Genomic DNA, 16,418 nt, shown 5'->3' on the forward strand with positions numbered 1-16,418 from the left:
TCCACAAACATATTTTCTTACATATGGACTTATAACTTTAATCAGTGTTTTGTTTTGTTTTTTTTCTTCTCTGAACATCACTTGGCTGCCCAGGAATTTGATTAGCAAAATTATAATAGCAAAACAATTAAACAATGTCAGTTTCACTCAAATCTTAATCTCTACTTGCCATGATGGGATATGGATTATAATTCTCTATTTAAGTGATTTTTAAAACCACAGCCACTTTTTTGACCAATTATTCAGAAATATTGAGACCCAAATTCCTTCTGTGGTCTCTGCTACCTCTGCCTTCCACTTCATCAGACCATTGGCAATAGGGCTTATAATCCCATTTGGCATGAGTGTACCACATTGGTGCCAAGAGCAGCCCATTCCTCAAGTCCTTTCACTATTTTCCAACTTTGCCTAGATTCTTTTTACCTTGCCTTCATAGTAGCACAGGTAGTTTTTTCTTTTGCTGATAACTAACTGCCTGTACCCCTCATTTGCATCCTGGTAAGATTGGTTTTGCCCATTTTGTGATGCTGTCTCTGTAACCTGCCCCTTATTAGACTATAAAACAGGACTTAATCTTGTTTTTTGGAAAAAATTAAGGCTCTCCTAGGATTTCCCCTATAGCATTGGGTATTATCATTACTAGTTGTTAATACTATATGATATTTTGTAGTATCACAAATTGTGATCGGCAAACCAGCAGCATTGGCATCACTCAGGCAATGTTTAGAAACATGGAATCTCAGACCCCACTGAAAACCCACTGAATCAGAATCTATATTTTAATAAGATCATTAGATTATTCATATGCACATAAAATTTGAGAAGCACTGCCATGGTATGTCAGCACAGTTTTGCTAGTAGCTTTTATTACTTTTCTGCTTTTTTTATCTTCTCTTGATGCTCTAAGAAAGTTAGTCCTTCTCCTGCCCATCTTTCAGTAAATTGAATATGTTGGGCAAGGTCTGTGGTTTCACAGTCAGAGCTTGAATGATTCTGTTCAAACTAAGCGGCTTTATCTGTATTTCCAAACACTTTGCTGTCTTCTTCACTGGTCTATTATATGGTCTTTAGCCTTGAATTACAAGCAAACAACTCTTTCCATCAATCTGCAATGTGGTCAGGAGGCTTAACAATATAGCCCTCTGCTTCTGAACTTTCCCAAATCCTTTCTGGAGCACTTCATGATCATCATCAAACATTATTTTCCTTAAGATTATGAAAGGTCTAAATATTAGTTATGGAAGGCTTTCTCAATATTGGCTATTTGCTGCTTGTTGAATTTATCACTCATAAATTTCAGTATAATGTGTACATATTATGTAATTTTTATGTAATATGTAAGTAGTCTTAATATGTAAGTAGTCTTGGCCTAACTGTCTCCTGGAGCCTCAGGTGAAATACTCCTCCAGCAATCATCATGGATAATCAACTCCTTACTAGCCGAAGTGGTTTTGCCCATCCGAGATCAATGGCATTTGAATCTGTGATATCTCTCATTACTTCTGGATTCTAATAAAATATCACACAGCAAACCATGGATTTGCCTTTCAAGTACCTGCCAAAAAGCCCAGATGATTCAACCTAAAACTGTGAAGTTAAATCTAGCTGAAGAAAACTTTTACCAATGAAAGACAGAAGAAAGTAGGTAGATAAATTACCTTTCACTTTCTCCAGTGGATGGAACTTTCCTAGGCACAATTCCACCATTCGTCCTTTCTACAGATTGCTCATGTGACTAGGCACGTATATTCGATGAGGTCTTATGAAGCAGAAGCCAGTGCATTCACATGTTACATTTTTTCACTTCCTGTCCTTCTCTGCTTTGCTTTCTTGGGATTTCATCTTTAAAAAAATGACTGTCTGTTAATCCTTGCCTCAGGCTCTGTTTTCTAGGAAACCAGGATAGTTTTAGGAAGCAGACCCTTAGTAAGAGAATTGGAGATGGACTGCTCATTTCTGTAAAATAAATAAGGACCTTCGTACTGGAGATATTGGTGCGATACTAACTTCGGGTATCAAGATTACCTCAAGCTATCACTATAGTTAATCAGGAATAAGTGAAGTTGGAGGGAAAGAATGTAGAAATCAAGTACCTGCAGCATTTGATCATTATAGGAACAGCGATAATCTCAAGGATAATAAAGTGGAGTAACTCCTTTTAATAGACAGGAGATTTTAAAAGGAAATTATAGGTTTAGGCAGCTAATTACAAACTTAAAATTCATGTTCTATAGCCAGAGGACCTGTATGGCAGCTGTAAAGGAGATTTTTATTTCCTCCAGCCACAGGGCATACTTGCTGAACACCAGGCCTAGGATTTGGTTATATACTTAAAAGAAATAAATTCTCAGCCTAAACAGATCTTCCACCAAAGACAGAATCCTAACGGAGAAGGGGTGGAATTCTGAGACTTAGGATAGTGACATTGCAGTGGATGAGCTTAAAAATCTTGGACCCTTCCCAAATTTCCTAGAACCTCCTGGCTGGCAAAAACAACAACAACAACAACACAAAACAACCCAGAAAACAAAACCTCCCCATTGCCAGAGGAGAATTCTGGAATGACTTTTCTGAAGCAGATGACTTCAAAGACAATGTCTGTTTTCCGCAAGGTTTATTGTCACCACCATTCATTGTTCCTAGATACGTAACAGAAATCAAGTCTTGGCTGGGTGCGGTGGCTCACACCTGTAATCCCAGCACTTTGGGAGGCTAAGGCGGGCAGATCACGAAGTCAGGAGATTGAGACCATCCTTGTTAACATGGTGAAACACCATCTTTACTAAAAATACAAGAAATAGCCAGGCATGGTGGCCGGCATCTGTAGTCCCAGCTACTCGGGAGGCTGAGGCAGGAGAATGGCATGAACCCGGGAGGCAGAGCTTGCAGTGAGTCGAGATCACGCTACTGCAGTCTAGCCTGGCGACAGAGCAAAACTCCGTTTCAAAAAAAAAAAAAAAAAAAAAATCAAGTCTTAAAACAGCCTGAGCAGGGAGGTATAGAATGACTGTTTGCCAGTAAGAAATAACTTTTACTCCAAAAAACTTGAAGCACGGGAACATGTGAAAATAGATTTGAATGGAGTTATCTTGGGGAAAGGCTGAATATAAAAGCTCAATGGGGAAGAATTTATTGTCATAAGGGTGTAGGAGTTTCAATATTTTGGCAAGACCACATGGAGGTAGAAAATCTGAGCTAACATAATGTGCTAACAGTGTTTGAACATTGTGTGATAATAGCACATCCTGAGAATTGTTTCAACTTTTGATAGTGGTTGATGTAGTTTGGATGAGTGTCCACACCCAAATGTCATATTGAAATGTAATCCTTAATGTTGGAGGTGGGGCCTGGTGGGAGGGGATTGGATCATGGGGGTGGATTTCTTGTGAATGGTTTAGCACCATCCCTTGTGGTATTGTCCTCATAACTGTAAGATCTGGTCCTTTTAAAGTGTGTAGCAGCTAGGCGCCATGGCTCACACCTGTAATCCCAGCACTTCGGTAGGCAGAGGCGGGTGGATCACTTGAGACCAGAAGTTTGAGACTAGTCAGGGCAATATGGTGAAACCCAGGCTCTACAAAAAATACAAAAATTAGCCAGCATGGTGGTGCCCACCTGTAGTCCCAGCTGCTTGAGAGGCTGAGGTGGGAGAATTGCTTAAACCTGGGAGGCAGAGGTTGCAGTGAGTGGGGGTCATGTCACTGTACTCCAACCTGGGCGACAGAGTGAGACTGTCTCAAAAAAAAAAAAAAAAATGGCCATGCATGGTGGCTCACGCCTGTAATCCCAGCAGTTTGGGAGGCTGAAGCTGGCGGATCATGAGGTCAGGAGATCGAGACCATCCTGGCTAACACTGTGAAACCCCGTCTCTACTAAAAATACACAAAAATCTAAGCTGGGAATGTTGGTGGGCGCCTGTAGTCCCAGCTACTTGGGAGGCTGAGGCAGGAGAATGGCGTGAACACAGGAAGTGGAGCTTGCGGTGAGGCGAGATTGCGCCACTGCTCCAGCCTGGGTGACAGAGCAAGACTCTGTCTCCAAAAAAAAAAAAAAAAAAAGTATAGCACCTTCCCACTCGCTCTCTCTTCCTCCTCTTTCATCATGTGATGTGCCTGCTCCCCCTTTGCCTTCTGCCATGACTGGAAGCTTCCTGAGGCCTCCCCAGAAGCAGATGCCACTATGCTTCCTGTACAGCCTCAGACCCATGAACCTATTAAACTTCTTTTCTTTATAAATTATCCAGACTCAGGTACTTCTTTACAGCAATGTGAGACTGGCCTAATACAGTAAAGGTCATCAGTAAGAGGATGAATAATTTCTAGTTTTGAGAGTTAATCTGTGTAAGTTGCTCTAAACAAAAATCTAGTCTAAAAGAGCTATCTAATACATTGATCTTGATATGCCACTTAAGAAATATGATTTTTAAATATTTCTTTTTGCAGAATAATTTTCATATTCTCAATAACTTTCAGTGAAATTTCATTTGAATGACTGTGAAAACATCACAGAGAATCACATAAGTAGTGCTTTAGTGATTAGGGTATCTACAACCACTTCCTGATCACAGTACCATTAAGCTGCTTTCCCAGCACCAGTAAGATTGGGCAAGTCAATTTCCATTTTCGTGCCGCATCCTTACGTGGCAATCTCAACACACAAGAAAATGAGCAGATAGTACTGGCTGTAACCTAATATTACTAAAATTGTCTTTGAAAAAAATGGGTTGTGCCATAGAACAAAAGTTGTAATATCCCATGTGTACTTGTCTAATTTTTCTTAAATATTCCTTTTTAGTTGGGGTGCCCAATAGAGTGATAAATTATGACACTCAAGAACTCATCTATCAAAATTAGCATGAAGTCCAGTGTTTCCTCTGCTCACACGATACCCGTCTTCCAGCCAACAAACCTCTCAAGGTAGTGGTTAATTGGTTTTGTATTTGCTTTTGCTTAGTAGCTTGAGATGAACTGAGACATTTTCTTCAAATTCTGGATGATTCCATGACTGCTATTGACATTGGGTTCAGAAGTTATTTTTACTATTATCATTCCCCAAATCTGGAAAGTCTAACCATTAACGTTATTTAACATGTATGATTCTGTCATTCTAGTCTATCTAGATAAATTCAAAACTTTGTCTCTTGAAAGGGGAATTGGGATTTTTTATGTCATTTATTATGTCAAGTTTTTAGATTTCTTAAGCAAATTTAGTTTTTCTCCTCCAACTTTCTTTAAACTCCATGTATCAATAGATACCCTTATATAAAATAACAAAATGTCTACCTGATTAGCTCTACAATCTTTATTATAGTCACTTGCCTACTATGTGACAGTTAATGTGCTACGATTTTTTTTACATATAGCCTCATAACTTTTCTTCAATATATCCATTGCTTTTCTCAGTTTTACAAAAAGGAAACTGAGGTTCAGGGTGGTTAAAATTAACTTGTTCGTATCACAATGCTAGTAAGTGGCAAGGCTGAATCTGAAATACAGGCCTTCCTGGCTTAACAGTCTGATCAATTCCTGTCACACTACCCTCCACTTGTTGAAAAGATCAGCTTCATGATCCATCTGGGGTTATGTGATGGAGGGAGTGCCATCATGCACATGGATCACTTAGTGAATTGATTCACCTGATAAAGTATATGCTAACATGCTAAACTTGGTGGTGCCCAGCTAGTTAGAAATTTCATTCTATCTAGAACAGCAATGGACAGAAGGGTACAATTATTCCCTAGTCGAAATAAAAGAAATACTCTTTGCTTTTAGTTACGCTTTAGCATGTAAGGAAAAGATTCCTTATCTAGACTTGTTTTATGAAATCAGGACCACATTTGAGACTTTCTTGGTAGTCAAAGTGTTAGCAACCATCAATCAGAAATGGAAAAAATGAATTCTACACCGAAGTTTGGGAGAACAAATTCAGTGTTTAGTATTTCTGATCCCAAGAGAGTTTGGCTGAGAAAAAGTTAGATCTATTGAACAATCTCAATTTATGTGTCCTAGGTTTTAATTCAAATGAGAATGTGTCAGATCCAGGATAGGAGAAGAATGACTCAGAATTATGTAGGAGATCTGTAAAATGACCTTTGATTTTTCTGACGCCTCTTGTGGGAACAGCTCTGATTTTAATATACCGGGTGGAATGATATTAAATATCACCAGGACAACTTTATACTAGCTACACTGTACCATGCCTGCGGAGAGAACAGAGAACTCATTAAATAAATGAAGATGCAAGTCCACACCCAGACATTATCTGTCATTACTTTTAGACCTAACAGATTCATTATCCTCAGTACTGCTTAGAGTATTATTTTTCTAAATAGTTTGCTACACTATCAGGAAAATCTGAATTAGAGGAAAACTGATACAACTTAATGAAATAGCCAGCAAAGGGGGTATCTGTAGTTTGCCAAGGGTCTATAAATTTATGTTGTCTTTTCTTTTTTCTCCAAATGAAACATTGCCTGTCAATCAATTAAAGGTATTCACTGAGCTCTTATTCTATGGCCACATTACTGTAGGTGAAAAATGCAGATACAAAGAAAATGGTAGGACTGGTACCTCAATTCAGAATTTATTTTAATTTTTAAGTTTTATAAAAGAAGTATATCATAAAGCTCAAGTATGTTCTAAGGCAGAGATTTTCAAATACTTATAAAAATTATTGAGGAATCCAAAGAACTTTTGCTTATGTACTTAATATCTGTCAATGTTTACCATGTTAGAAATTAAAACTGAGGCATTAAAAATATTTATTTATTCATCAGGTTCAAACAGCAAAAACAAATCTATTATATATTAACATAAATAGTAGATTTTGTGAAAAATAACTATGTTTCTACAACAAAAAATAATGAGAAAATTGGCCTTGTTCTACATTTTTGCAAAGCTTATTATTGTCTGGTTTAGAAAAGACAGCTGGATTCTCATATCTGCTTCAGCACTTAATCTATTGCAATATCATGTCATGTAGCCTCTGGAATATTTTACTGTACACTCGTGAGCAAATGAGTATAAAATGGAAAATATCATCTTAGTATGAAATAGTTTTGATCTAATAGACCCCAAAAAGTGTTTCAGGGACCTCCAGAGGTGCCTAGAGCACATTAAAAAAAACCCTGTTTTAGAATAATATGATGAGTAGAAGTGATAACTCAATATTACCCTTTCAATATAAAATTGAAAAATGCAGGTATTCGGATGAGATAGTATTCGTTGAGATCTGCTTTTTAAAAACCAATGCTAACCGAGTTAGCAAAATGAATACAGTTAGAAGGAGATTTAAGTAAATTTCACGTTGCTATATACAAGGTTTGTGTAAACACATGTATGCTTTTTTATGTCTATTTTGTTCAATTTTAGACTCTATTATCTATTTTGTTAAATTTTAGCAAAAGACAATTATTTGCATTCTAATTTTTATGTTTTCTTGCACAATACTGTTTCAACTTTAGAAGGTAGTTATTAGCTATTCTTATTATATGGTTTATTTATTTACTCTACTTTTGTGTAGACATCTGTTTTTAAAGTTAGCTATCTGAAAAAGTCATCTTTTCAGTTAGGTAATGCTAGCGATCAGAACCACCCACAATTTGGAGTGAAACACCACTTTAGAGGAGAACGAATCCAGTGGACAGAATGGCTTATATTACTGCAAGAATAGCTGACTAAATATCAACTGAATAGTCCAAGTTATCCAAAAGAAGAAAATATTAACAAAAAAATATTTTTGGCTTACCATATAAAAGGCCCATTATGCTTTACTACTATTATCAATAAGTAAAGATTAAATTTGTTTATGCTATACCAGAGATCTGATATTATAAAGTAATTTTAATCATGATTTTATGGTTTTTTGAATAATCAAAAATCCTTATACAGGGGCATAATGGGTCACTTCATATTTTTCCACGTGAAATCTAGGAATAAACTGACAGATTCCATATCTTCTGCTCCCCAGTTTTCTTCTTTTGTTGCTTGCAGTATTCAGAATTTAAAATGATAAATGAAAAAACATGCTTTGATGGAATGGAGAGAAACAAGAACTGTTGTTATTTAAGGAATGCAAAGGCTCAAAAGTGAATATTCTTCTTTTTCTCTATATTTTACTTCTTCCTTTACCAACCTGATAAAACCCTCACATTTTGAGAAGAATGTATTTAGTTCTAAAAATAGGCTTTGCAATGGCTAAAGGACTGCTTATTTTGTTGATGGTCCTTGTGTACAAAGAACTGTGTGTTACCACTAGTAACACAATAGTCCAGCAGGTAATAGAAAACTCATGAATAGAAGGAAGGAACATGACAGTAGAACTGGAAGATAATCTGCATTTTATGTCAAGTACAAAGGCAGCCCTGTTCAGCTATGGTGTTTAGACCCCTGAATTGCATCTGGTGGTACATCTATGGCTTCATATGCACATGGGTTGGACCTCCTTTTTATCTTGTATTTGAAATATTTATATTAACAAAGAAAAGATATGTGAAAAATAACTAGCTTAAAGCTGTCTGGAAAGATCTCTCCTTTTTTCCTTTCCTTTAAATTGCATTTCCTGGAACACTTCAGAAATCCAGTTACTATGTATCCACACCATGGAGCCAGGAATGGGTATTACAGAGAATGATGATATGTTGAGTTTATTATAATCCAAGAAATCTAAACTTCATCCATTCTTTAGATTATAGATGACGGTTCAAACTCACAGCCACAGAACAGTGTATGTTCTCAACTGCACAGAATTGCTTGTTATGATGATGGAATTTTTGCATCTTAAAAGAAGATAAAAGTTGCCTGATTCGTGTATGATACAATAAACTTAATTGCTGACATAGCAAGTCTTACATAATAACCATGCCAATGATAGGGAAGTGCTGGGAAGGGAAGAGCATGGTCCCTTTAAATATGTGGAAGGGGGAAGGGAAGTGCTGGGTAGAGAAAGGCGGGTCCCTGGCTAGGGCTTCACCTCCATGGACCTAGGTGAAGATAGCCACTCCTGCTTTCCTGCCCAAATGTTGCATTTTCTAAGACCACCCTGGCCCACCATGCCCCCATCCTGATAAAAACCTGAGACCCTAGTGGGCAGACACACAGAAGCAGCTAGATGTGGAGAGGAACACATCAGGGAAGAAGACACAAGCCGCTGGTCATTGAGTGCACGCCAGCAGAAGAGCACGCTGATGGGCACCTGCAGGCCATCAACCAGTGGAAGGACACGTAGTTTGACTAGGGCGGTCAGAGAAAAGTCCAGTCACTTGGTCAGGGGAAAGCCATCTCCCTTCTGGCTCCCACATGTGCTGAGAGGTACTTCTATTCAATAAAACCTTGCACTCATTCTCCAGCCCCACATGTGATCTGATTCTTCCAGTACACCAAAGCAAGAAATCCCAGGATACAGAAATCCTGCTGTCCTTTGGATAAGGAAGGAGGTCTAATGGAGCTGGTTGACACAAGCCGCCTATAGATGGCAAACTTTTAAAAGAGTACCCTGTAGCACACACCCACCAAGGCTTCAGCTGTAAGCATTCACCCCAAGACACTGCCGTGGGGTCGGAGCCCCACAGCCTGCCCGTGTGTATGCTACCCTAGAGGTTTGAGCAGTGGGCAATGAAGAAACGAGCCACTCCCCCTGTTGCACGCCCTGCCAGGGGGTAGGGGAACTTTTCCCGTTTCACTAACATTCTTCACTAATAGATTTTGAAAAACATTCATTCAGCTAAAATGCATATATCCTTATTATGCTAAGAAGGTGGCAAGATATTTTGAAATAAAAATTTAAAAACAATGATTATATCTTAATCATTGTGTTACTTTAAAGCACCGATTAACAAAGCTTTGCCAAGTTGAATCACTCATCTTTGACTGAATTTCCATTTTCAAGCTGTTTCTCACTGAACTTTGTAACTTCACATGACTCACAGACTTCAAAAGCTGCCTTCATAATTGCTTTTCTCTCCAATACATTATATATGTGCATTACATATAAAATTTCAAGAAACAGATATTAAAGGACAAGATTTGAAGATCTGAAGTGAAGAAAATGAATCAGTTAGTGATATTGCACACATTATCTAGTTTAATTTACATGGATTTTTTTCAATGTGATTTTTGTGATTGCTTTCAATGAGATCCATACCTGCCAGTCCTGGGTGACCTTTCTCTCTTTTTCTTTGTGTGGGAGCCTCAGCTTCTCTAGCACACAAAGGTTATGTGAGGCCCACAGAGTGTGGAATGCTTTGGATAATGGGAGAGCAGTCTAATCAATTCGCTACTGATAGGATGAAAAGGAGACTAGAGAGGCTGCTTTTGAAGTTGTCTCCTTTGTGGATCTGAGTCATCCACAGCTGTAGGATTCCAGTCTGTTTGTTTTAAGTCTTAAAGGAGGAGCAGGAACACCAAGTTTTACATACCATGTTTATTTTCTTCTGCCAATTTGAGTCCTATAGAGCAAAGACAAATCTCGGCGTGGCATTTTTAGCTCTAAGCCAAATGTTCAGACGCCCACATGCCTTAACTTAGTTGGCAGGAGAAGGAACACACCTTATATGTGAAATTGCACAAGATAATATTTATCATCCAAAATAAAACTGGTGTTCCCTTGCTGTTCCAGCTTACCCGCCATTGGGAAAATTATGAATTTTCTGGAGATAAATAAGCTCCTTTGCTTGCTTGCTTTCTATTTCCCTCTGTCTCTTTCTTTGTCTTCTTTTTTTTTCTTCCTACCCAAGGTGAAAAAATGTGGCTCTAAGTTTCACAAGTAATGTTCAGGGCAATGATTACCTTTATTTTCTCTTTTGCTCTTTATGTAAATTGACCAGACTGTAAAACCACAAAGGCCTTAAGGAAATAGAATCTGAACTCTGAGTTTAGGGTTTAGCCCTGCCTCCTTAGTGTGTGAGAAGCTTACCCTGCAGTGGTTTCCACAGGGTTTCATTTCTTCTGCCTTCCAAAAGTGAATTGTCTTCCTTTAAGGAGAGGTATTTACAAATATATTTTGCCCCCTTTTTAGAGATTTAAAAATTATTTCTTGATTTTAGTTTCTGTGTAATAAAAAGATACCTTCTAATATTTAAGAAAATTATTTACAAATAACCAAATAGTATGTTTTAAATTATTTTTAAAAAATATTTATGCAGAATATTTTAAAGAAAGATTTTTAAGAAGTATTCAATATTCAATATTCACACAGAATATTAATATTTTTGGCAAATTAATTTAAAGATTACTTGCTTTGTTATGTTTGAATTAAAGATTGGCTGTATATTAAAATTTAGACTTAGTTGAAATATGTGTTAGGGTATGAAAAAATGATTCAGTGAGCTAGTATTTGTAATTCTTGCATTTTGTACTTAATAAATTAGTTTTTAAAATAATTTGATTTTTATTTGTAAATGAAAAGATAAAAAATGCTCAGGCTACTTTCCAGTTCTTGCAAATATAAGTAACATATTCTGGGCAAGGAGAGAATAGTTTTTCAATAAATGAAAGACTAAAATGAATACAGTACTTTTTGTACTCTCCTTTTTTTTGAAATAAAAGAAGTAACTATATAAGAAATAAGCTAAATAAGAAAATTGGTGAGATGAATGCAAATTATGAATCTGATAAAATAAATCAGGAGACAAATTTGCAAAATTATTATTATTTGTATCTGCCCCATTAATTTGCACTTCAGTATCAATGTTTCTTATGTCCACAAGCAGTGGTCTACCTTGGGTGGAAATTTCACAATATATAACTTGGATTAAAACAATTCAAAACTCGATATTGTTCAAAATCACCATGGAAGGCCCTCTATTTCAGCTCGGCCACTGAGGACCTGAGTCAGGAACAAATACATGTGGCCTTTTCTAAGGTATTATACATACTCACTCCAGAGCCACTCAGGCGCTCAGTGCAGCTATTTCAAATGGGAAGGGACATAAATGAATAATTGTAGTTGATTTAAAATATATATATATATAAAAAATCAGATCTAATTTCTCCCAGTATAGTTTTAGTCTTGAAGTTCTGGATTATCTTTCTAAACTTCCTATGAAGTCTTACTCAGGCAGTGCTGACTTAGGAATTATGATACATATGAATATATTTGTCACCTAAACTTTTGTCTTGCTTTTTAAATGCTGTGGTTTGGGTGAAAACAACAGGATTTTCTTGCCCCCTAGACATAGGTATGTATCATAGATATTTTGTTTTTTGGATTAAGTAGCTGCTTTCACTATGAAAATTTAAAAAAAAAATCTCTCAAACCACAAACAACCCCCTACCACAAAAACAATCATAATTTTCTTATTTTCTCGGCACAGAGATAGTTTTAATTTTGATGTATATTTATTCATTGATTATTAAATAATATTTTACAAAAAATTGGGTTATTAATATCAATATGGTTTGGCAAAGTGGTTTATTTCACATAAGTGTTTCCATACCAGATGATTTAAGTGATTATTAGTCTACATGATGTTTCCGTTTGCATTTTTTCAGTTGTACTATCATCATGATATAGCTATACCATATTTTTATAAACCTTTTAAGTTGGATATTTAGATTGTTTTTTCTTGTTTTTCTTTTTTTATAAATAAATCTGTAATAAATATCCTTATGGATATAGATCTACATATTCTTCTCATTTTTTTGAAAGGAATTACTTGATCAAAAGTAATTCATATTTAAAATATTTTTTCAGATGCAATGTCATTGAAGGATTTGGGTTCAGAAGTGATGTGATTGAACTTAGCATTCTGACTAATCTTAGGACTAATCCTAAATCTAATCCCAAAACTAGCATTATTTGGGATAAGAGCAGAAGCAGAGAGTCCAGTTAGGACACCATTGCAATACCGTGGAAAGAAATGATGCCAGTAGGGCACCAGTAATAGCGCTGAAAATAATGAAAGTTGGTCAAATCCTGAAGCTAAAGCTGATAGGATTTACTGAAAGATTGTAAGAAGGAGTGAGAGGAAGAAAATAGTGAAAGATGACTCCAAGGGATTTTTTTGTGTTTGCATAGAGTGTGCAATTACCATTAACTAGATGAGAAAGACAGTGAGGAGCATGTTTGAGGAAAGATGTCAGAACTTTGGTGTTGGACATGATAAATAGAGAAAAGTCAGGCATAGAGAAATACTTTTGCGAGCCATTAACATTCCATTAGCTATTGCTGTGTAAGAAACAACCATAGAGTCTCAGTGGAATATGATGATACAGTTTTACTTCTCACATATCTGCTAGTTGACTTATGACTGGCTCTTCTAGACTGGCCTTAGTTAGGCAGCTCTGCTTAAGCTAAGGGTTGCACTGGACGTCGCTACTATGATCTGGGTTTTAGTCTTCTCCACCTGTATCCCTGCTGGGACTCAGCCTTCTCCTTATGGTCATAGACATAAGAGGGTGAGTCCCATTGCCCAAACACATTTCATGTCTAATATTGTCTCATTGACTAAATCAAGTCACAAGACCAACCCCAAAGTCAGGAAATAGGGAGTTCCATTCCCCTTCTTGTGGGAGAAAATACAAAGTTACCTAGTAAAGCCTGTGGATACAGACAGAAGTGAAGCGATGAGAACAATAATTAATTTTGCCATGAGTATGTGTATCATACTTAAAGCCATGAGCCTAGATGAAATCTAAAATGATTAACCTATTGCTTTCCCATTAGCTATATATGAGAGTTTCTGTTTCTTTTGCTCTGTGTTATTATTTTAAAACTGATTTGACAATGTGAGGGACAAAAAAATAACATTTAACTACAATAATTGTATTTCTAAACCAAGGTAAAAGCATAGAAATCCTTGGAGTCACTGTGTGATTTTGATTTTCCAGTAGGATTTTCTTTCAATAGTTTATTATGCCTTGGTCTAGTGACCAAAAAAGAAAGTTTCCCAAGAGCTTTTGTTCCCTTTTATATTTTTAATCATCTTTTTTTCTTTACATTTAATAATTACCAGAAATAAGAATAATTTCAAATAAGTGTGGGAAATTAGTGACAGAAAGAAAATAGTGAAAGATGACTCCAATGGATTTTTTTGTGTTTGAGTAGAGTAAGCAATGGCCATTAACTAGATGAGAAAGACAGTGAGGAGCAGGTTTGAGGAAAGATGTCAGAACTTTAGTGTTGGACATGATAAGTTTGAAATTTTAGAAATGTGGAATAGGCAGCTGGAGTTAGAGAAAAGCCAGACATAGAGAAATACTTTTGCGAGCCATTAACATTCCATCAGCTATGTCTGTTTAAGAAACAACCATAGAACCTTATATTATAACTCTAATCCAACTCATAGAGTTTACTCTCCTTTAGTCACTACTAATTTATCAGAAGAGATTATGTTTTGATGAGAACTGAAGAAAACAATGGTGTATATTACAATTCTAAGAAAATCACTGAATCTCAACTCACACATGTAGTGTTAACAATATGATAAACCGTAAAGCCACCCCAGAAAAAAATTATCATGCTCTTTTGCAGATGGGGAGGCCTTCTCATTTTGAAGGCATTGTTGTGAGAATGTGACCTATGTGCCTCTCTGTGGTTAAAGGCTCACACATGCCTGTCCATTCACAGCAAAGGGCATTATGCACTATTTACAATGCACCCAATCTGTTCAAGGATTTTGAAATTCATTATGTGTGGGTTACATATGTTTTTATTGAGTTGAAAACACCCTTAAGATTTCTGAGGTATTGTAAAAATACATACTTTTAGTGACTGAAATGTTTATCTTAAAGGAATTATAATATTAGGATCACAGAGCAATATTAGGATCAGCAGTGCTGATACAGATCAGCGTTGATCTTAGAAACAAGTGCATGGATGAGGAGCTATGGGTAAAGCTTCAAATAGGAAAGAATATTTTATTTTCAGCAGTTGCACTGGATAATTACACTTTCTTCTTGCATGTGATAAAGAGAACAGTGCTGTATACTTTTAGTGTAAAACTAGAAAATCAGTTAAGGAATAAAGGCACTGTTGATTCCGTAGCTCAAGAAAATATTCTCCTATTCATTCACAGTAGGTTTGTTCTATCGGAACAAGACCTTTTACATTATCTTGAATTTGATCCTAATAAATATGTGTACTGAGCTCTAAGGAACTAAACCACAATGATTGTATGTTTGAATTTAGTAAGTAATAGATTTACGATTTCATTTCTTCATGTGCCCTGCTTTGACATCAAGCAGACTTGATCAATATACACATGCAGTGTATGATTAGTTCATTGTCTTTTTAGATTCAGAGGCAAAGCTTTTCTTTTTCCTAGCAAATGCCAAATATGCTTAGTGCTAAAAGTGCGTTTGTAAAGATAATTATATGGATGCTGGGCCATTATTTGGCTTGGAGAGTTCAGGAGGGGGAAGTCAAACACAGTTGGATTCAAAGGAGTCTTGATATCTCTTGGGAGACAGTTCCTCCAACTGAGTCAGAATGAAAAGACTTCATATGCATGCAAAGCAAAAAGTTAAGTATTGTAATTAATTTAAACTTTGTTAACATAAAATAAAATAATTAAATCCAAATAAAAGCTATTTGAAAGGCATGAAATTTCTAACATCATTGTGTTTTGATGTTGTCTCATTAACTACATATGTCAATTGCACAGTTTTTAATATATTGTTATCTAAAATGTTTATACAATCTAAAATGTGAAAGACATGAGAGGCAAATGATCTTCAACTGCAGTCTCGTGGTAGGTTAAGTAGATGGTGAAGATGAATTTTATAAATGCATTTTTCTAGTGCCTGCCTCTTGTTGTTAGGGCTTATGTTTGAGATAGCCATGTAACAGTAATAAATGCATTGTTTTAAATTATGTCCTAATTCCCAAGGATCAGTATTTCCATAAGCATTTTAAATATTTGCAAATGTCTTTTGTAAAATTCTGTGACAATTTGATCCAAAGTCTTCAAATACACAATTTATATTAGAGATATGCAGGGTAAATAGGTAAGAAATCTACATGTAATGACCTAAGTATAATATAGACACAAGTTTTTAAAATGACCTAAAGTGTGTATATGTATGCATATAAGGTAAGGGGAGGAAGAAAGAGTAGGAACTGGAGAAAGAGAGAGAGAATGACTATTGATACATATATGCCAGCTGTTACATTGAACAGCAGAAATATGCTAGCCAAAGAAATTAAAATAAAGAAACAGACCCTACCTTGACAGCACACACACACACACATACACACACACACACACACACACATCCATACATCTCTTTTCACCAAGATACTGTAAAATTAGCAGATGTTTAGTTTTGATTTGTGTGAAGGTTTTTATTAAATTAATTTGTGTCTATTTGTAGTTAAAATATTCCTTTTTACATTAACCATAATGTAAAAATGTATGATTGCATGCATTTGGCTTCATGTATCTTAAAATTTTAAAGCCATCCCATTAGCAATATTTATAT

Source organism: Papio anubis, chromosome 4, assembly GCF_008728515.1.
Source record: "Papio anubis isolate 15944 chromosome 4, Panubis1.0, whole genome shotgun sequence".
Classification (NCBI taxonomy): Eukaryota; Metazoa; Chordata; class Mammalia; order Primates; family Cercopithecidae; genus Papio; species Papio anubis.